Here is a 22,490-nt window from a genome sequence, read left to right on the forward strand (position 1 = left end):
AAGGATCAAAATAGATTCCCCACCCCCCCCCCGCCCAAGAGGCAACAAATTGTCCTGACACCGTATATTGAATAATCTATTCCTTCCAGTTGATTTGTGAGGCTCCCTCCCCCACTCCAGCTGGAGCGTGCCTTCCACAGGGCACAGCTGGTCAAGCCTGTCCCCCTCCTCTCCCTGCACACGGAGAGTGCTCCAACCCCAGTGGCTCCCCAGTGCCCTTGGGAGAGTCCAATCAGGCCTGGGTAATGGTCCCTGCCTGTCCCTCACCATCCCTCACCTTGCTCTATAAGGCGATGATCAACCTGCATTTCTTGCATTTTCTCTAAGATGCTGTTTCCTCCACCTGGAACGCTAACCCCTCCCACCACCCCAACCACTCCCCTGTACACGGAGAAGTGTTCTCCATTCATACTACTGATGGGGCTGCAGTCTCCCCTCTGTAATCCCAAAGCTGCCCGTGCTCGTCCCACTATGACGCCACACTGCAAAGATCTGACTCCCTGTCTCTCTCCCTCTAGAGTCCAAGTCGAGACTGAAAGCTCTTGGCAAGCAGGGCTGGGTCTCATCTGTCCTTTCCAGAAGCAGAGTAGGAAATGTACGCTGACTGAATTTGTAAAAATATTAAATCCCCGATCGCCTATAAAGGGAGGCAACCACGCATCATGGTTTTCCTGGCGTGGTCTCCATTTATGCCTGCCATCCCAGTGTATCTATTAATAGGTCCCGTTTCGCTCACAGAGTATCCCAGTTTGGGTGATCAATTGTATGGTCACCTCCTAGGGAGGCCGCGGTGTGGGGACTATTCTGTTCCATTGATAACCCTTCCCTCCCTTCCAACACTAAATCAGCACCATTTAAATCACCCTAACTCCATAATAAGCTTCCAGATCTAGTAGGAAAGACACCCTCTGTCTTTCCTCATTTTCCAGTCTTCTTCACTGTTTGCATTTTCTTCCAGGCGAACTTTCAGAATGATTTTATCCAGCTCTTCAAAACACGCTGCCAAGGCGCAGACAAAATTGCACTGAATCGCAAATTAATTTCGGAAGAACCTTCAGGTTTGTAATATCCAACATGGCCCATATCTCACTATTCTTGTTTTCTTTTCTCTCTCTCAGGAAAACTTTATAGAGTTCTTTACAACGATCCTAAATTTTTCTTGTAAATTTATTCCTGGGAATCCCATGGGGTTCTCGTTGCTGCCATTGTGAGAGAACCGTGTATTTCCAAAGAGTTGTTGCTGGTACAGATGAAAGTTATTGATTTGTGCTGTATATGTTTGTTTTATATCCGGCCCAGGACCTCACTGAGTTCTCATATTAAATTAATTTTTCAGTTGGTTCTCTTGGGTTTCTAAGGTCTCAAATCATATTGTCTGCAAATAATTACAATTCTTTCCTGTAGACATCCCATTTAATTCTGTTTCATGTCTTATTGCTATGTCCAGAATTCCTGGACAACGATAAAGGGCACTGTTGGGTTTTTTAATAAAAGTTTTTGAATCGGAATCATTAAAAATCTCATCATTTAGAATGCCACTGGCTGGTGAGCTGAGACATAGATTCTTTAATTTTAGTCCTATTTTTAGCAGTTACTTTAAAATCAGAAACTGGCATTGGATTTTATTATATGCCTTTCGTCACTGATTAACATGGCATTATGCCTGACCTGCTGATACCATGTATTATATTAATAGATTTCTTTAATATTAAGCCATCTTTGAATTCTTTGGATAAATCCTACATAATCATGGCAGATTATCTCTCGAATATTCTGTGGAATTGGATCTGCGTGTGTCTTATTGAGGATTTTTGATCCACTACTCCTGGGCCAGATGTGGGGGGGCATTCGTTTCTCACGTCGTCTCTGCAGTCTGGGGTTTGGAGTTGTTCTCACCTCCACAGGAGGTGACTTCCTCCAGACAGTGGCTACAGCTCAGGCAGGGAATGCTTTTGATGGAGCCTCCTGGTTTACGAGCTTGGGGCCCCTCCATAGCGGATGTGCTCCGGAAGGCCGTGTAGGCGAATACTGTGCACCACTTTGTAAAGAATGAACTGTCATTTTATCAAGTGAAACGTCACCTCTGATCTGTCTTCTGTGCATTCCTGATTTTCATGATTCAGGGCTGGCTCAGTGTAGGGTAAAGAACAGGGAAATCTCCACGGGAAAGCTCACGACGACTCGGAAGGCGTCTTATTTGGTGAATTCCGTGTTGGCCTCCAGGAGAATGGGGCGACACAGGAGGGGCTGGCCCCAGGGTGTGGCTGCTGGGGTCTTAGAGGGACACCCCACTCCCTCGGTGAGGTTAGGACTCACCACCCTCCTAGGACCTTCTGATCTATGTTCCAGGTCGTCCACATGTGGACAGATGGACGTCACATTAGGCCTTGGGGGGGCACAGAGAAACAAAACGAGAAAAGGCACAGGCGCTCTCAGAATGTCTGAGGAGAAAAACATAGTTCACACAGGAAGTAAGGAAACTTGAGGCAGCAGCTCTTACAGCTGATGGTATTCTGGAAAGATGGCTGCAACTGCACCCTCCACTGTCTGTGTGCGACGGGACCTGCCCTGCCCCCCGACCAGGAGGTGGGCCTGTCTCTGCGCCCCTGAAACCGCCAGCCCTGAGACCGCTGGGGCCAACAGCACCGGCAGGAGTGAAGCATGACCGTCTGGTGGTTCCACTTCCTGCCTCTTGGAAGCAGCTGCCACGTAAGGAAAGCAACTTCCCTGACAAGGCCTGCTGGAGAAGCTCGAGGTATGTGGAGGATCCGGAGGATGAGGTGTCACTAGAAAGAGCGCCCGGCTTGGGAGTGGAGGAGCCACATGGAATGGAGGCGAACCGCCTGGCTGAGCCCTTCCCGGATGCCTGCTCCACAGGCCCAGGAGCAAGATATCGGCTGCTTTAAGCCCTGAGGTTTGGGGCAGTCTGTCACGCAGCTGCAGATGACCAACACGACGAAAGCGTCAAACGAGAGGGAGCAGGATGGGGGAGCCCTGCACCCTCTCTGAGCCTCACTTCCCATCTGCTGGGGGAGCCCAGCTCCTGCCCCCTAAGAACCCGGGGGCAGGACCCATGAGCGCTGCTGGCAATGAGACTGGGGATTCAGAAGAGCAGTGTCTATGGTTGTGGGGCTCAGGGAAAGCCAGTCAGCACCAGCGTCAGAGGGCGGCAGCCCTGAAGAGCTGGCTGTGAACTGCACGCGTCTCTGGGCCCTGCTGCTCACCAGGAGGGCGGCTTTGTGGAGCTGTCTTAACTTCCCTGAGACTCAGTTTACCCTCTGACACCTGGGGCCGTTGATACACACTCCCGGGGCCGTCATGAGAGTGAAATGTGATGGTGTCTGAACATGCTGGGCTGGTCGGGAACCCCAGGGAGCATGCGCCCTTTCCCTTCATAGGACGGGGACTTGGCAGGTGCAAACGACGGATCCTTGATCTCGGCTTCTGCTGGCCAGTCATTTACCCTCTCAGTCTGCATTTCCCCTCTTCTATAAAGTGGGAACACCTCACCACGGACACTGCAGGTCTATGTGAGAAAACGTGACGTGTCACCAGCACACGTGCTCAACACAGGCTGTTGGAGTTCTGGGGTTGCAAGGATTTGGGGGGAGGGTTTGAGCAAAGTCCGGGAGGTGTGACCAGGCCTGGGGGGGCCCGAGAGTTGGTAGGCATTTTTCCTGGGGGGACGAGAGCTGGACTCAGATCGAGAAGGCCCGAGTGCCCCTCTGCTCACCCTGGCAGCTGTGTAAATCCTCCTGGTCGCTGAGTCTATAAAAAATCAATCTAATAACTCAGCAAACATTAATTACAGCTGAAAGACCCAGAACGAGGTTGATCTGGAAGAGGCTGCTCTCCTGCTTGTTACTGAGATGCTCTGGGAGGGGGACAGGAGGAGGCTAGGGTGGTGGCCAGGGGGCAGAGGCCACCGAGCCGACCAGAGGTGGGGGATCAGGGGTCTCCGGTTCTCGGCCCTGCTTGGTGCTCCAAGGAGAGCCTGTCTCCCCAACGTGGGGCTGGGCAGGTAGAAAGTGAAGGTCACTGGGAGGGCTGGCCTGGGGGTCTGGGGTGAGCCAGGTCCATGGCCCACACAGGGGGGTGCTTTCTCCTGACAGTCAAGGGTGGAGAGACTCAGCCTGGACCCTGGGTTTTAGCCCCTCTCATCTCCTTCCCCTGCAAACAAGGCAGAGAGAAGGCCCATCGGCAGGGTTGAGAATAAATACTGTGGACATGGTCGGAGCCTCCAGGCATCTGGGAAGGGCCCAGAGTCAGGAGCTGAACGAGGAAATGAACGGAAGACCCCGTCAGCCTGGGGCAGCCCGAGATGGCTGAGGAGGTCCCCTGGCCACTGCTGGAGGTCCCGAGCCTGTCAGTTCCCCTCCCTGCTCCTCTCATGGAGAAGAGCAAAGGGAGGATTCAGCCCCAGTTACTTGGCCCTTGGCAAGTCTGAGCCTCAGGAGACACCCCCACCAGAATAAAAGGCCTTGTTTCCAAGTCCAGGTACCCCGGGGAGGAAGATCAAGGCGGCTGCAGGCTTTGGCCACTCAGCAGATGGGAAGATACTGGCTGGCAGCCCTGGAGACTCACCCCTTCCATCTCAGCCCTGAAAGCTGTGGCCCCAGCCCTCTTCCCATAGCCATCTGTTCATTCATGCTTTCACTCATTCATGTGCTCACTCAGTATTCACTGCGTGTCTGTCTTACGAGCAGAGGACAAGATCGCTGTCTCCATGGGTTACAGAGTCTCAGAAGGGAACATGAACTATGGAATCGCACAACCCTAACCTGACCTTGCACCCGGATTCTATCACTTGCTGCTGTGTGCCCTCGGGCAAGTGGCTCACGCACTCTGAGCTTTAGTCTCCTCCTCCATAAAATGCCCCCGGGAGGACTAAGAACAATGACTCATGGAAAGAACCAACCACAGTTCCTGGCTCAACAAACGTGTGTCACCCACAGAGGGTCACGAGATGTATTGTAAGAATGTGCAGAATGAATCTCGTGGGTCAGAGGGCCCTCCCCCTGAGAAGCAGGCATCCAGCAGGCCCTGAGGGCCCACTGCTGCTCATGGGTGTGGCAGGGCTCACGCCCTACCTGAGCCGTGACGGGGCTGCCCCTCTCCTTGGTGTGGGACAGTCTGCTCCCCTCGACGTCCTCCCCCATCCACCCAGTGGACTGTATTCAGGAGGGGGAGGGAGAAGAGGGGGCTCAGGGGACCCTGCCTGGGCTAGAAGATCCCCTTGCATGCCAGGGCGCCCTCTGCAGCAGCCCCCGCCCCAATGCCCGAGATCCAGGGTGCTGGAGACCACTGTGTGTGGGGGGAGAGCTCCTGCCTTTTGAGGAGGGGCCTGAGGCTGCACTTGGCTGTGCTGTGCTGTTCCTTCCAACACGTGTCTGAGCAGGAAAAATTCAGCGTGGTCCATATGCTGGCTGCTATAAATAGAGCTGCTCCTGCAGGCTTCAAAGGGCCAAAGTGAGTAAAAACTGGGGGGGAGCAACATGGGCAGGGGGCTGGGCGCCCAGAGACCACTGGTGCCCCTGGGTCCCCATCGCAGGGCTGTGGGTGGGACAGCTTCAGGGTGGGGGGGGCGCGCACAGGGTTGAAGGGGGCCTGAGACCCACTGGGGGTAGTGTGTGTGTGACCGTGTGTGTGACTCCACGTGTATGCGACTGAGTGTCCCCAGACGCTGACCCCTCGGCCGTGGGTCTACCACCTGTCCCTCCCCGCTCAGCACTGGACACGCACACGCTCACACACACACACATCGCACACACGAGTGTCTAATTATTGCTTCCCAGCGGGCCGGCGTCCGACAGCGGAGCAGCTGGAGGACATTCAATTTCGGGTGTAATTGACGAGGCTGGAAAGCACCCAAGTGGGGTGCGAGGACGCGCTCTCTTTCAGGACGCGCTCTGTCATCAGCACCCGAGTGAACGAAACAGGGAGGGAGCTTGTGTTGTGGTTCACACCAACTCCCCCGCGCCACCCGCCCACGGCTCCCTGGGTCTCCGTCTGTCTGTCTGTCTGTCGTCTCAGACTGCGCCCCGCTCACCCGCCGCGCCTGCTGCGTGCAGGGGGAGCTGCTACCCTTTGCTGCCCTCCCAGCTCTCGTCTCGTCTCCTCTCGGCCAGGCCCCCTGTCAGTGCTGGGACCCCAGGCTGGCTGCAGGGGGAACTGCAGGCACGGCAGCCTCCCTCTGGGACGCAGGGTCATGACCCCAGGCTGCCGCGGGTCACCAGCCGGTTCCCTGGGCTCATTCTCACCCTGAATGCAGGCCCGGCCCCTGCTGCCTGCTGGTGTTGGGGTGCCAGGGGCGCTCGCCCCCCCAATCCTGGAGGGCTCCTGGAGGAGGGTCTGACTGACATTCGTGGGGCCTGAGCCTCCAGCAAAGGAGACTTACTAGAGATATATCAGAACAGGGGAGGTGATGATCCAGCTCTGTCCAGTTATCATGCATGTGCAAGACGGGGCAGCGCCCGGGCAAGAGAGTGACGGTGGGAGTGGAGGGAGACACAACGTATAGCTCAAAGGGCCAGGGGCACCCACATGCAGTCTGGGGGGGTCTGTGGGCTCTGTCGTTATTCGGTTCTCATTGTGAGCAGCAGCGTGGAGAAACTCTGAGAGCCTGCAACAAGGGGACAGATGCTGGAGGTCAGGACAAGGATCCAAGCATTGCCTCCAGCTGGATGAATTATGACAAAAACCACTCCAGGAAGGGGTCAGCGGAGAAGTGTGGCTCCACATCACCCACAGGGAAAAGAAAGAGGCAAGAGCTGGTTCAACAGGTAAATGTGGCGCCTGAGAGGGCAATTTAGGCTGACTTAATAGAGATACATTAGGTAGAATAGAGGAGGTGATGATCCAGCTCTGTCCAGCACCGCTCAGCCCACATCCAGAGGGTTTGGTTCCAGATCTCAAGGGAGACAATAAAGCTCATACTCATATAGCACCTACTATGCACCAGTCAGTCTCCTAAGACCTTTACATCTATTAATGTATTATATAGTTATACTAAACCTGTGAGGTCAGAACTATTATTACCCATTTTACAGAAGAGGCACAGAGATGTTATTTAAGTTGCCTGAGTTTCCACAGCATTCTAGTGGTGAGGCAGGATTCAAACGCAGGCACTGTGGCCCCAGAGCCCCTGGGCATGACCACACGTCATGTGGCCAACAGGTGGACATGGGCGTGTTTGAAGGTGAGTGAGTGACCCTGATGGAGAGCCGACATAAAGCCAGGTCGTCTGAGGGCAGGCAGGAGGAAACGAGAATGTCTGGCCAAGGGAAGGGGCCTCGGGCACATCCGTGCCTGCAGAGCGTGCATAAGGCAGGGGGGCCCAGGCCCGGACACTGCGTGTGACCCCTTTCATCCTCCCGGAGGATTCTCAGAGCCTGCTGATGAGAGCGTAAACCAGACAGCCTCAGTGGAAAACAACAGAGCAACATAGCATAAAGGTGAAGAGGCACGTAGCCCGTGAGCCAAAATTCCAGTGTTGGGTGTGTCCCTGGAGAGGCCGTGACAGCTGTCCAAGGACGTGCACAACTGGACCTGGGATGTCCACCCAGAGAATAGATTAAAGCATCCTGGGGGGTGTGCAGAGCAGAGCACTATACAGCAGAGAAAAAGAGTGAGCCACCCAGCCACGTGCTCGGCATGATGCCACTCACAAAGGTGCCATGGGGATGACAGAGCCAGCTGTCCAGAGGACCCGCCATGCCTGCCACAGATCTAAAGCTTGAAAACACGCCCACCAGTGTATCACCCAGGGGTCCGTACAGAGAGAGTGAAAATCATCACCACGACATCTAGCAAAGGGCTTACCCGGAGGGAGGGGGATGGAGGGGGAGGGAGAGGGAGAAGGCCTGGAGATGGACGGTGGTGACGGCTGCACGACAGTGCAAAGTGCACCCTTAAAACGGGGAAGATGGTAAATTTCATGCAACGTGTATTCTGTCTGCCACAATTAAAAACTTAGAAAGAGAGGTGGGGGGGACAGGCTCTGAGGGGGCACACAGGAGGCTGGCGGGGTAGGGGATTTGAACTCGGGCCTTCTCACCCTCCCAGGCTTCCCCACGTCCTGGGTGGAGTGGGGAGCATTCAGGTATTCGTGATATTACTCTTCATACCTTTGGCTGTATTCAATATTTTATAATTAGTGAAATATTTATTAGAGATTTCTTAAATCTTTGAGATGTCTTAAATATTTTATAACAAATGTTAAAATGTTTTGAAAAGGAATGGGCTGCCGTGTAAGACTGAGCTGCCCGTCGCCAGAGGTGGGCAAGGAGAGGCAGGATGTCAGAGGGGGCGCTCACTGGAGGGGGTGGACTAAAGCTGTGCTTCCCAAACTGGGAAGACGGTCAGGTCAGAACCGCTTGTGTGCTTTTAAAGAACACAGGCTCCCAGGACCCAATTCTAGTCCCGATTCAAGAGGTCTCGGGGAGGGGGTGGGAGCCGGCATCCGTGGGTGTTTAAAGTGCCCGCTCCCCTCGCTGGGGCACGGTTCTAGTCCATGCTTTGTCTTCTCTGGCCCCGAGGACCAGGCCCAGGCTACTCGGGCCCCTGACCAGCTCAGGCGATCCCAGGGCTGCGGGCAAGAGGCTGTCGGTTTGCCAGCCACTGAGGAAGGGACGAAATGCACCAGCCCCGGAACCCGACCCCGCAGCTGTGGGCCAAGGGCCGTGGACAGCAAGTGACACAGAGGCCCCCACCGCACAGATGGACACACCAAGGACCAGATGAGGGAAGGGACGGTCTTGGGGTCACAGGGGAGTCTAGGATGGAGGGGACACTTGAACCTGAGCTTCTCGCTTCCTTTCCCTGAGTCGCAGGCCTCACAGCTCCTGGTCCCTGATGGTGACCGACCGCGTCTGGGGGTAGTCCGCCCTCAGAGTGCCCCTCTGACCCCAAGCCTCTCCAGCCAGACCCAGGCTCCCACCAGACACCAAAGGAACGTCTGACGGATTGAACTTGGTGCCCTACAAATCGTCCCCGAGAGAGGCTGAACCCTCACCTCACAGGCCGATGGCTCTGATGCTCCAGCCTCTCTCCATCCAGTCGACAGCAAGTTTAAAGTGCCTACTATGTGCCAGGTGCCGTGCCAGGATGACGCAGGGACAAGCAGAGGTGACTATCCGGCAGGTGCCTATGGCATCGGTGTGCCCCAGGAATCAGAAGAGAATCTCTCAACTTTGGCCTCTGCCCTCTAAGGGCTTGCACTCCTAGGCCCAGAGAGCGAAAGGAATTTTCCCTGTGGCACACAGCAAGCTCTCCTGACCCCTCTCCAGGGGGCTCCCCTGTAGCCCTGAGGACGTTGGCCCGTGCTGTAGCCCTGGAGGAGGTTGAGCGAGTGACTGGCCCTGTGGCCAGTTCCCTTCTGCCCCTCTCACTCCACTACCGGACAGGGCGCTGGAGCAGAGGGGTCGAGGGCTCGGGCTCTGCAGACAGGGCTGCCACTTGCCAGCTGAGGGCCCTGGGCAAGTCGCTAAATCTCCCTGTGTCGCTGCTTCCTCACCGGAGAGCCAGCAGCTACCCTGCGGGGCTGACAGAATTAGTTATAATAACGCCAGCTAACTGTTGTAAAATGTTTGATTTTACTAGCGCCGACATGCGTTTATTGAAATGTTATTAAACACACAGCAAGACAGCGAAGTGGATAATCATAGGCTGGTTCTCATTTTGTAGACGAGGAAGCTGAGGGGCCGTGTGAGCAGGGAGCGCCTTGGTAAGGGGCTTGGCTGGGCCCTGGCCCAGGGCAGGACGGCAGTGGGGCCGCCCTTGGGACCATCAGTCTGAGCAGGCTGTCAGCAACGAGCAGTTGTGACTTTCAATAATAACGAAATGATGTCCTACGTTATATAATAAAAAGTAATCATAACAGCAGACTCTGTGGAAGAGAGAACCAAGGACAAAGATGGGAGTGAGGCTCAGGGGAGGAGGGGATCCAGCCCCAGGAAGGGAGGAGCAGTCTCCTCAAGGCCCTGGAGCAGGAAAAGCCTTTACAGATCTCAGGACGGCAGCCACGACCACCACATTCCTGACACCCAATGCCGGGGCAGAGGGCCATCTGGTCTACCACCTGCCCTGCCCCACTGGGTGGGGAAGCCGGCTTCCCGTTCCTTCAGGCCCCAGACCTGAGTGCGTGGTCCCTGCACACAGCCTCAGAGGCTGAAGCTGGTTGGGGTATGGCCTGCTGCCCCTTTCTGGAGGCTGGACGGCCTCCCAGCAGGCACAGAGCGGGGGAGTGGAGGTGAGCTGGACGGCCTCTGGGGAAATCAGGTGGGAAGAGGAAGCCTGTAGCCCACGTTGGAGACTTTGGCCCCCGCCGGTGGGTCCCACCTTCCTCTTCCCAACAGAGATGACGGGGAGGGTCCTAGGCTCTGTCCAGGCTGGGCCTGGGTGCGAGGACGTGGGCTTCCTCATGGCTAGGAAACGGAAGTGGGCTCAGGTTTGAAAAGGAGAGGGTCTGCCTGGGACAGCTCCAGGCAGCCTGGGCTCACGAGGAAAACCGTGCCGGATGCTGTCGGCTGGGCTGAGAAAGAGGGGCCCAGGGCGGGCGTGTGGGGTGGCTGGCACCTGCGGAGATGAGGGTGCAGGAGCCACCTGCCTCCCCAGGGGTCTGCTCCTTGCCAGATCACATGCTTGTCACCCCACCACTTCAGAAGAGGCCTCCGGGCCCTGTCGTGTCTTTGGTTTTCAAGAAGACTCCACAGCTCTGCCGATGGCTGTGGGAAGGGCAGCTTCCTCCCGGACTCGGTGTCCGTAGCCCCATCTGAACTCTGATCCTCCTTCTGTGGGCCTGCTGATGACTCCGGGCACGTCACTCCTGGAGCTCCTGATTTCTCACTCGCAAAACGGGGACCGTACCTCCCTCCCACCCCTAATACCCACGTCAAATAAACAAATGGCCACTGAGCCCCACCATGTGCCAGAGGCTGAACTAACCCGGATGCCGAGGAGAGCAAGGCTGACGTGATCCCACCCCCTTGGAACTTCCAGTCTGGTGGGAAAGACAGAACTCCACTACACCGGTGGGATACGATTACAAAAGAGCAGCTGAGGAGAGCTGGTGGAGGGAGGGTGAGCCGGGGACTTTACAGTCTAGTCTGAAGTTCCCCAGAGAGGCCACATTTCTGCAGAGACTTAAAGAAAGAGAGAACTTAGCCATGCAAACAAAGGCAGTTGGTGAGAGGGAAGGGAGGGTGGGGACAGGGCACGTGAGGGACTACGGCGGCCAGGAGAGCTGGAACCTGGAGGGTGGAGGGTGGATGGGGTGAAAGGAGCTGCAGGGGCAGACCTGCTGGGTCTGAGCTCTGCTCTCACCCCAGAGGCCCTGCTGAGGACACAGGCTCTTATCTCAAGGGCAGTGGGGAGCCACTGAAGGTTTAGAGGAGGAAGGATGATCCCCCCGGCCGTTGTTGGAGAATGGACCGCTGTGGGACAACAGCGGGTGTGAGAGAAGAGAGGGAGCTCCCGCAGTCCCTGAAGGGGAGATGACGGTGTTCTGGACCGGGTGGTGAAGGGAAAGGGAAAGATACGGACGGAGCCAAGGGACACAGACCATATCCAATGGAAATGTGCACAAACGTGCACAGGAAGACTAGAATGTTCGTAGCAGCACTATCCATAATAGCCCCAAACTGGACATCACCCAAATGCCCACCAGCAAGATAACACAGCACGGTACAGCCACGCGATGGGATACTGTAATCCAGCGACTGAGATGAGCAGACCGTGAGGACGCAACAATGCGCACAAGTGTCGCATACAGTGTTGAGAGAACCATTTACACAACGTTCCAGAATGGGCACAACAGTGTGGTCAGAAGGTGGCTAGTGGTCCCTCGTGGGGAGTGACTGGAAGGGGACATGGGGAGAGGGCTGGCGATGCTGTGTCTAGGTCTGGGTACTGGGGACACAGGTGTGTCCAGTGTGTGAAACTTAACTGAGCTAGAGACATTTATGATATGTGCACTTTTCTGTCTGTGTGTTATACTCCAATAAAAGATTCAAAAAAGAGAGACAGGAGGTACCTGGGAGGTCAGATCAATGTGACTTGGTGATTTATCAGATGATAGGGAGAGAAAGGAGTAAACACTGATGGAGCAACTGGTGGGCTGGTTCCACCCTCAACCGAGGTCGGGAACAGCAGAGAGGCAGGTCCGGAGAACACGAGGGCGGGGATATGACGGTCAGTGCAGTCAGAACCATGCTGAATTTGGGGTGCCCACGACACAGGACAAGGGGGGATGCCCCAAGGCCTGTGCTGGGCAGAGAGGGCCGGGCAGGAGGTAGAGAGACCAGGCCTGCCTGCACGAAGACGTGGCTAACATGGAGGCTGGAAGAAAGTGGGGGCAGGGACTCTAGGAGGACCAACATTTAAGGAGGCACCTGAGAAGGAAGAGTATCCAGAGGTAGGAGGAACTCAGATGCCGAGAGCAGAGAAGAGGGTGTTTCAAGACAGAAGGCATGATCCACGGCATTGAATCCTGTGTGTATGGGAACCCTCTGAAATAACAGGGGAGCTGTAATTATTGTGGTCACTATTTTATAGGTGGTTTGGGATCATGATGAGTTCCAGAGGTCTTCTCAGTGTGTATCAGACGGGTATCCCCTGGGCTAGAACCAGCTGTAACACGCACAGCCCCGGGCTGCAAGGGCTCAGGATACACTAGAGAGGGATGGACTGTGTGTGTGTGTGGGTGGGGGACAAGCTAGGCGTGTGCAGAGAGACCAGGTGTCCACACCACAAGCCGAGGGTGGACAGAGCAGGGGCTGACGGGGCTTGGGGACGGGAGCCATCTCTGAGAGATGGGCATATGGATGGTTGTGCCCAGGCTGGGCCCTGGAGGCGGTCGGGGCTGCCTGACCCAGACCTGGCCCTGTTGGTGGGCAGGGTGGTCCTGGGGTGTGAAGAGGTGGGGAGGGGGCAGCAGTCAGCACCCTGACTCTGCGCAGGTGGGCAGGACCCTGGACAGCTCCAGGCTGGCCCCAGCCGCTCTTGGAAAATGTTCCCCTCCCAGGTTGTGGGCCATCCCACCCTCAGAACCGCTGAGACCCAGGCTCAGAGAGGCTGAAATGCTCAGGAACAGAAACGAGGACACAAGGACACAGCCGAGACCCTGCTGTCACAGGAGCGGCTGTGTCGTTAACTTTAATGAGGCCCAGGGCCTCAAGTGTCCCCAACCAGGACACGGACAGGATGATCTCTAGGCGATGGAGATGACGACCACACACCATGGTTCTCCCTGTGTTTAGGGTAATTACTAACACCACCTTCTTCCTCCTCGCCAAGTGCTCTGGTTTGGACACTTCATTATGCAGTCACCTTCTCTCTAGGGGCCCTTCAAACTGTGCTAATGATTTCCTGTTGCTGCATAACCTTTAGCACAGCAGGCTTCTGCCCAGACCACGGTGAGGCCCTGGGAGGGGGCCAGTGGCCCCCAGCCCCATTGGCCTGCACTAGCCAGCCAGGCTGAGGATGTCCCTGGCACCCTCTTCTTCCCAGAAGGTCCTGAGGCCACAGGACGTCCAAGAAGAATGTGTGGCCAAGATCTCTTGTTGGCCACCAGTTTCTAGTCTCCTCTTCTTCTTTTACTACTTAAACTCCAAAGTTTGAGCTGGATCCACATAAAGATTACCATTCCCAGCCTCCCTTGCAGCTAGGCATGGCCTATGGCCACGTGCTAGCCCATGGGATGTGAGTGGAGTTGAAGTGCACTGCTGCTGATCACTCCCTCAAAAGAAATGGGCATGCACGTTCCTTGCCCAGTTCGGATGCAGATATGATGGTGGGAGCTGCAGCAGCCACTTTGGTCCCAGACACAGAAGCCACAGGTGATGGTGACAGAGCTGCCCTAACCAGCCCTGAGCCACTGACCTCTGGGCTGTTTTTTGAACAAGAAATAAACTTCTATCATTTAAATTACCATATTTTTGGAGGACTTTGTTTCAACAGCTTGCCATAACTAATAGAGATGAGGGGCTTCTCATCTCTAGATTACTAGGGAGGGAGATCAGCAAGATCTGGAGATGCTCTGGAGAATGGGGAATGGAGGAGAGGCAGGAACACCCCATCTCCAGCAAGCTCGTCCCTGCCAGCCCACCTTTCCTCTTTCCACCCTCCCACACGGCTGCAGCCCCAGCCGCTTCCTCTCCTGTGCACAAGCCTTGTGCTGACCTGGCTCCTCCTCTCGTGCACTCACAGTTCCCATCTGGAAGGGTCAGGGCCACAGGAGCCATATGTCCAGCCAGGCCTGGGGTCTGGGGCTGGTTCTCCAGCTCCCCCTGTCAGGAGCACACGGTGGGACCGCAGCTGTGCTCACAGACCTGGCGCACCGCCCTGCCTCCACCCGCCCCTCCCAGAGTCTCAGAGCATCTGCTGGTGAGCTTGGAACTGCGCCTGCAGATGTGCACACAGCTTTTCAGGGCCAAGCTGCGAGCAGGCAGGCCGAGGACATGCACGTGTCCAGGGCGAGGGCCAGCCCCCAGCAGCCTGGGCCGGGACAGGCAGAGAGGTGGCTCCAAGTACCTTCAATCTCCATTCAGAGAGCGCAAGCCTGCACGATCGGCAAGTCGGATCCCCCGGGCGCGGGCTTCGGGCAAGACGCTCAACCTCCCTCCTCCTCCATTTCCTGGGGGCAGGCGCATGGTCACTCACGGTCACTGTATTCAACGGGCTCAGGCACGGGAAGGGCCCGCACACAGTAGGTGCTCAGTAAGTGCATCCTCCCTGCCTCCCTCTTTCCTCCCTCCTGCACGTGTTGGCAGAGGTCTCTGGGGCTCTGGGCCACGTCCCTCCGTCCCTCCGCATCAAATCATTACTAAGGAAACAACAGCTCTGCCTGCCGGCTTCCCTGCTGGCTCCCGTGCCCCGTGCCTGCCGCCTTCCCCGGCCTGCTCCCAATCCTGCTCTTCCTCTCACTCCCCCACGGCTGCCGTCCACCCGGCCCCGCCCCCCGCACACCCCCTAAACGCTTCGGCTGCTGCATTCACAGTTCATCAATGGGGCTGGGGAGCGAGGCTGTGGCCTTGGCTGTGAGTCACTGGGGCTGAGCGTGCAGAGGGCGGGGGGCGGGGGTGCAGGGCGACAACACGCACAGGGGCCCCGCGGGGTCATGTGGACATGCACACACGGAGATGCTTATGCTCGCGTGTGTAGAATGTGGACATCCATGAAGCAGGAGGTGGGAGAGGGGAGAAGGTACAGGCGAGGTACCCCCTTGGTCCCTCTCATTCACTTAATCAAAGAGCCCCACAAGTAGCTGCCGTCACCCCAATGGTACAAAGAACACAGAGAGGTTAAGTGACTTGCCCCTGACTGCACAGCTGGTCAGCAACGGAACCCATATTTAAACCTGGGGTCTCTAGTGGGTCCCCTGCACTGATGCCAAGGAGAAGGGTCAGAGGCCAGAGGTCAGAGGCAGGGGTAAGGTCTACGAAGGGAGGAGGTGAGGAGCGTGGCTGAAGGGCAAAGCCTGTGGCAGAGGTGGGTGCAGTGGGCCAGGAGCGCTGGCCTGAGGGAGGAGGGGTCCCCGGGGCTGCCCAGCCAGAGATAGGCCAGAGGAGGGGGCCTCCCGAGGCCCCGCCCCTCCTCCCACTACTGAGTCCAGGCCCCCGGGGATGCACAGTCCAGGAGAACAAGAAAGACAAAGGAAGATTTAGGAGCAGAAACGGGGCCCCGGGAGCCTGGCCTGCCCCCAGCTGGAGGGACAGAAAAGCCAAGGGGGGGCTTTGCGGGAGGCCGAAGGGGGAGGACGGGGCCCAGGGCCCCCAAGGCCTGTCGGGGGGGCAGGGCAGCTCCCCCGTTCAGGGCAGCCCAGAGGTGGGCAGCTCGTATAGGCTGACCAGGCACTTGAACCCGGACACCCACGGGGCGAGGGCAGCCTGGGTCTGCAGGGAGAGGAAACAGGGGGTGAGACAGGGGCCACCCTTGAGCTGGCCACTGTGGACAGAGGAGCCAGGTGGGGGTAGAAGGGGGAAGGAAGCCCCTGGAGGATACCATGGGATCCAGCCGTGACTCATCTCACAAATGCCAGCATCTGACCTCATGACCTCCACAAGGGCGGGGGTCTACTGCCCGGAAATGAGTAAATATGTGGCAAATACAGAAACTCTTTAGTGAGAACCAATCATGAGGCAGTAGCAGACCACAGTGGGCACAAGAACAGGCTCAGGTGCTTGCTGTTATCTTCCCCATAACCAGGAACAGACTTAAACTCCTTTCCCTTCAAACCCAACTCCCTTTTCCTTCCTGAGATGCAGGTACAATGGCTGGAGGTGCAGCAGCCATCTTGAGGCCATGAGGACAAATGCTAATGATGGTATAGGAGGAAGCTATATGGAACCTGGATTGCTGACAACTTCCTTGGACTATGCACCACTCCCACTGCCCCCTTTTTTACATAAGGAAAATGAATCCCCATGTGCAGTTCAACCACGTCATGGTCAGGTTTCTGCCTTGTGCAGCCAAATTCAATCTCTAGCCAACACAGCATAAAACAATGCTGAATAATTTTATTAGAAAGTTACTCTCAATTTAATTCTTTTCAGTGCTTCTGATTACATCAAAAAGAAAGTCTCCAGTCGGGGCCGGTAAGTCTTGAACACCTCTGTACACTCACTGTTCTCCTTTTTAATAAAGTGGTAGCAGGCCTTGGGCCCCGAGCCTCCCCTGGGCTACAGCATCCAAGTAGAATTTAATAACATTGTTTTGTTTCCACCGAATTTATTTTTATGATTATGAATTCTATTTATGGCAAAGGAGGCTTGTTTTCCATTTGTAGTAGCGCTATAAAACTTCCATTTTAAATAAATGTATTTAAGTTTTTTTTAAGTAAATTTACTTAGAGAAAAACGGTCAGAGGGAACGTGGGGGCACGTGGGCGGCTACTGCCCAGCCCTGCACCTCTGCTGCTCGGAACAGCCTGGCCCTGGGCATGGGGAGGGAGGCCAGCGACGGTGAGGACCAGCCCTCCCATGCACGCCGGGGGCTGAGTCTCTATCTCTGTCCAGCCTGGGGCAGCGGGGGGATGGCTGGACCCCTGGCTACAGAAATCTCCAGAAAGTGAAGCCTCCGAGTCGTGGGCTGGCAAGCAGCCGATGTGCCGTCGGCAGCGGTTGGAAGCTGTCCTGGTAACCACGCCACTAACTCAAAGTCCTGGGTTCCTTCCCGCCTGCCTGTGTGGGGCCCGACTTCAAACGCGGGGGCTCCAGGAGCTGACGTGACCTTTTGCTAATTAGCTCGGGCTGTTTGCTCTGCAGCCGCCAGCTGATCTCTGGACAGCAGCTCGAACTCCAGCCACTGCGCCTGTCACCATCCGGCAGACAAATAACCCTGCTCCTCGGAGAGGCGGGGGCGGGGAGCCGGGGTGCAGAGCGCTGGCAGAGGGCCAGGGGCGAGGGAGGGGAGGGTGGGTGGTTTCCATCTGCAGGGTGGCCTTGGCCAAGTCACCGGTATGTCATGCCACCTCTACTGGGGAAAGCATCACCCCCATTTCCCAGAGAAGAAAACTGAAGCCTGAGGAGGGGAGGGGTCTTACAGAGGGGGCTGGGCACCGGCTCTGCTGACGGCCGGATCCCTCTCTCGCCAACACGCCTCCCTCCCACTGCGCCCACAGGCCCAGGGTGGCTCTGGTGGCTCTGTCCCCAGTGCTGAACACAGTGCACACCCAGGGCTGGGCCGTGTCCAGCAGGTCACCTGAGGTCATCAGAACACACACACGGTTCCTTCTGGACTCTTAGTCATTGCTTCCATAAAAGCAACTTCTAGGGACAAGGCCTTAGGACCAGGAACCGGAGGAGGAGGGAGGCAGGAACAGAACGGAGAAAGTTCGACTCGCTGGATGACAAAACGTTCTATCCGGAAAGGATCTTGGAAGCAACGCGCCCCACCCCCAAGTTCCTGAAGGAGACCTCGTGCGAAGTACACGCTCCTCCGCCAGACCCCGCAGGAGCCGCGGGCCATCTGCTTTGCCACCTGCCTTCTTAGGTAGGCTGGGCTGGGAAACATCCCCTCTATTCATCCAACAAACACTCATCCAGTGTCTGCCACCTGCCAGGCTCAGGAGGCTGACGCAGCGGAACACGCGGCCCGGGGCGAGTGAGGGAGAAGATGGAGACGTACGGGCCTAGTGAGGGCTCGGGGCCGAGGCCCGGGGGTGGGGGTCCCGCCAGGCTGTGGCCATCGCAGACTAGCGCAGCTGAGCCCGAGCCCGACGTGGGCTGGGAGGGAACCTCTGGAAGGTAGAAAAGAACTGACGTTTATCTAAGGTGACGTCCCAGCAACTCTGCCAGGCACCTGTTTCATACTTAGGAGGGGGCAATACCCACCACTGTTTCTTGCACCTACTGTATGCAGGCAATTCATACATCCCACTGAATGGTCGCCTATGGGAGAGGCTATTATCTCCATTTTACAGGATGTCAGGTGGTAAATGACTTGCCCAGCGTTCTCTGTCCAAAAATCAGCAGAATGGGGTCTGTCCCACACCAAAGTCATTCCAGAGACAGACGGACGTGGGACAGAGGGTGTCCTGGGCAACGGCACCACCACGAGCAAAGGCATCGAGGTGGGAAAGCACAGGGCTGTTGCAGGAGTCCCAGCCAAGCCCAGCTCTGGCTTGCCTGGGCTGTCATGCACCCTTGTGGCCGTGCCAATGGCCGGAGGTCAGCAGTGCCGAGTACATCCAGCCTGGCCCTAATTGTCCATGCTCCACTGCAGCCCTGGGTCTCTGAGGTGTCCTGTCTATCAGGGTGTCATGCCCCACCACTGTGTGGTTCACAGTCTGGGCACCCACAGGGGTCTTTGGCTACTGGTATGGTCAGAGTTGACCCCTACCCCAGACTGCCCTGTTTTCTCAACAACTCCCAGCTTCAGGAAACATCCATCAGGAAGGCCCTTGGGGACACCCTCATGTTTCAGAGAGGGAAACTGAGGCCTACAGATGGGCAGGTGCTGGTCATTGTCACGGGGAATGGGTGGTAGTGATGAGGTCAGAACCCAGCCCCCAGACTTCCTTGACGAGGTAAGCTGAAGGGAGGGAACCATGGCGCAGAATGAACGGTACGTCCTCACACCCTCCCTCTTTCTAGACTCAGAGCTCCTGGAGGGACGGGGTCTCCAGCACCGCCACGGCCAGGATCTGGCGAACGGCAGGCGCTCAATGGACGTCTGAAGAACAACCGGGGGAGCAGTGACCAAGCAGCTTAACTCGCCCTGTGACCTGGCCCCTGCTCAGCTGTCCGACTCACCTCCCCCTGCCCCTGCCCACCGGTCCCAGCTACACTGGCCTGGGCTCCTGTCCTCACACATGCTAAGCCTGCCCCCCCCAGGGCTTCTGCTCCCGCTCATCCCTCTGCCCAGAACCTTGCCGCCTCGTCTTCTCGTGGCGGGCTCCTCTCCATCCTCCCCGCCATGGTCATCTCCTAGAAGTCTCACTCTAAAGCTGTGGAGAAGTCTGCGGAGCCCTCTGACCACCTCCAAAGGGCATGCCTCTGGAGGTTCTGGAAAAAGTCTCTGTGCCCCCATGTGATGCAGGAGAGAGCCCTGCGAATTCCCAAACGCCTCCTTCTCACGGTCCGTTACAACAGGCAGCGTAACTACCACAATCACCATACATAAACTCAGTCTACAGGGTCCTTTAGCACCTGAATACAGCAGCCAAGCAACCTACTGCAAAAATGGGAAGCCTAGCATCCACTCTTTCATGTACTGTTCCATTTTCAACAGCACCTCCTGCTGGTCAAGTGAGAGATTACAACCCAGCTCTACCAGACAAGGAGACTCCCAGGTAACGGCCCCTGTGTTCCAACCAAGGTGGAAAACTGCCGTCAGAATCCCAGAACTGCGCAGAGTACCTACGGCCTGGAGAAATCCACGCTACAGCTGACTAAATAGGGCGTATCTGCCATTTCTGAAAGTGGTGAAGGAAAAGAACATGTCCAGCTACCTTCCACCTCCCAGCAGACAGCACAGCCGGGGTCACTGGAACATGGGGCGTGCCATCGAGGTGGTAGCCTGCAACCCCTCCTTACTCATCTAGGTATTCAATTCGGTATTGTGGATAATTTTTTCCATATAAGAACCTGTTTTTCAAATATACCATGTAAGTCAATATTAACAGATGTCATGTTGTACACATGGTGGTTTGACACTCAGACACATGGTCCTGCATCTATTCCTGTAAAGTGGTAGAAGATGAAACCACTTCTAACCCACTAGGCCACCCTGACTCAGCAGGGGATGATATGGACTGGCCCTGAGCCCCCAATCCCATAAGCTCCTCTCGTCAAATCTTGAGGCAGCCCCTTCATCCTCTGCCCAGTCTCTCCGTCAGATGGGCAAGCACCTCTACAGGAGTCAAGCCCCAAGAGACAACTGTTTCTGCAGTACAGCCGGATCTGACACGGTCTCCTTCAAAGCCTGTCCCATGACCCCCACACACCTGTCTCACAGGTCAGGGTGAACTGGCCTTGTCTGCCCCCACCTTCCGAGAGAATCCAATGAGCAAGCGCATCCCTTACCTTTGGGTTAGGGCCCGCTGATGACCCGGCATGGCTGAGGGGTACAGGCTAGTGGATTCTTCCTCGAGGGGGGTCATGGACATCTTCTCCTCACTTCAGGACACAGAGGAAGAGTACGGGTCCAGATGAAGCGCAGGACAAATGGTCACCAAGGCAGCTCCCACTGCATGGAGGCAGAGAGGGAAGGAGGTGAGGGGGGAACGAGGCAGTGCAGCCTGCCACCATCTCAGCTTTCAGAACATCCCGTCAGCCTGAGCCACGGGGATACGGGTGCTGTGTGCACCGAGTGCATGAAAGCTGGACCCCGTAAACACACAGAGAGGCTGGGACTGCCCAACGCCAAGGAGGCACAGTGAGGGCAGAGGGCAGGGAGAGGAGCTGACGCAGAGGGAAGACACCTACAGAACTGCTGAGTCCAGATCTGCCAGGCCTGGGGTCCCTGCTGCCAATACCAGCTGGCTCCACTCTGCTGGGGCCTGGGTGTTGGGGTGGGGGTGGTGGCCCCAGAAGCTCTGGGACGGGCAGGTGCGCCCAAGGCCCCATGTGTCCAAATCCCCCCCACCTCCATTCCCTTGATGGAGGCAGATAGAACAACTGAGGCAGGGCCAGCTAAGCAAAGACTCCCTCCCAGAACAGCCCTCTCCCTGCAGCCCCCTCCACCACCCCAGGAGCACCCCTGCGTGGGAGCGGGGGGCACCGGACTGTATACCAGGCCGGCCAACAACTCAGGAGGGAACCAAGTCAGGACACAGAAGCCTGAGGCCCGAGGCCCGGCTCCATGGCTCATACAACGAGCGCATGACTCAGCAAGTCAGTTTACAACCCCGATCTCCTGATCTGCCCACAAGGTTGGGCCATTCACTCACTCATTCATCACAGCATCAACCCCAACACACTGAGCATCGTGTCTGTGCTAAGGACTTTCCCCCTCACTCTTTATTCACTTGATCCCCATTTTGCAGACAGGGAAACTGAGGCTGAGGGGGCATCCTCTTCCCAGGACACATAGCTGAGATGCAGTACGGAGGCAGGTCTGGACGAAGCCTGGAGCTACGATGCCACCGCGCTCTGCAGTCAAGACTGAAGGTACGGATTCCACCAACTCGATGGTGGCACCATTGGGTGGGGAGTGGGGGAGCCCAGATTAGGCGGCATCTTTGGGACAAAGAGGATTCTGGGAGCAAGGATGGTGGTGACGGGGGGTAGGAGGGGCTCTGGTGCACCTTGGCCCCCTCAGGGGGGCCTGGGCAGAGTGGGGATGGGTCCCCAGCTCTGTCTGCCTGCACGCCCCCATCTCCCATCTCCCGCAGAAGCCGCCCCAGGCTCTGGGCTGGGAGTGGGAATTGAAAGGCAAGAAGGAAGCTGTCGTGCGAGGAAGTACGTGCATGTGTGCAAATAGATGAGTGAGAGGCATGGAATTACCTAAAATTGCTGGTTAGCAGCGGATGTAAATAACCAAAAAATATGTGGGGAAGTGGGGGGAGGGCTCGTCAATTAGAGTTAATTACTCAACAGCTAATTGGAATAATAATGGATGGTATTTGAATATGCTAATGAAGCCAAACCTGTCTTGGAAAAGGTAATTGGAATAAAAAGAGAGAGAATGTGGGGAGCTCAGAAGCTCCCCCAGCCTGGCCCTGGAGGAGGCTGCCAGGCTGAGGATGCAGCCTGGGGACCAGGATGCCACATCCCTTCCTACCTCCAGGGCACTGGAGGTCTGTCCAGCCGATGCCTGCTCTCCTCCTCCGGGTCCTGGGAACCCTGACAACCCGAGCACGGCCTCGCCAGCTGCCCGGCACCCAGCGCTCCAAGGACAGATGCCTCGCTGAGAAAACCTCCAGAGTTCTGAGAAGCAGGAACGCATGCTTATTGAGTGCCCACTGTATACCCAGGAGAAGCAGGAATGCGTGCTTACTGAGCATCCACTGTATACCCAGCCCCACTTCAACGAGTCTCCATCACAGACGA

At 56.5% G+C, this 22,490-nt stretch overlaps 1 protein-coding gene across 1 annotated transcript in view; it reads right to left on the reverse strand.

Annotated features, from left to right (window-relative positions):
• ELFN1 (extracellular leucine rich repeat and fibronectin type III domain containing 1) overlaps positions 1-22,490 on the reverse strand; it is a 70,438-nt gene that overhangs the window by 14,473 nt on the left and 33,475 nt on the right. Inside the window, 1 exon segment of the mRNA XM_058569420.1 lies at positions 20,523-20,685. The gene's annotated coding sequence lies outside the window, so the exon portion shown is untranslated.

Source organism: Diceros bicornis, chromosome 26 (genome assembly GCF_020826845.1).
Source record: "Diceros bicornis minor isolate mBicDic1 chromosome 26, mDicBic1.mat.cur, whole genome shotgun sequence".
In the NCBI taxonomy this organism is placed as follows: Eukaryota; Metazoa; Chordata; class Mammalia; order Perissodactyla; family Rhinocerotidae; genus Diceros; species Diceros bicornis.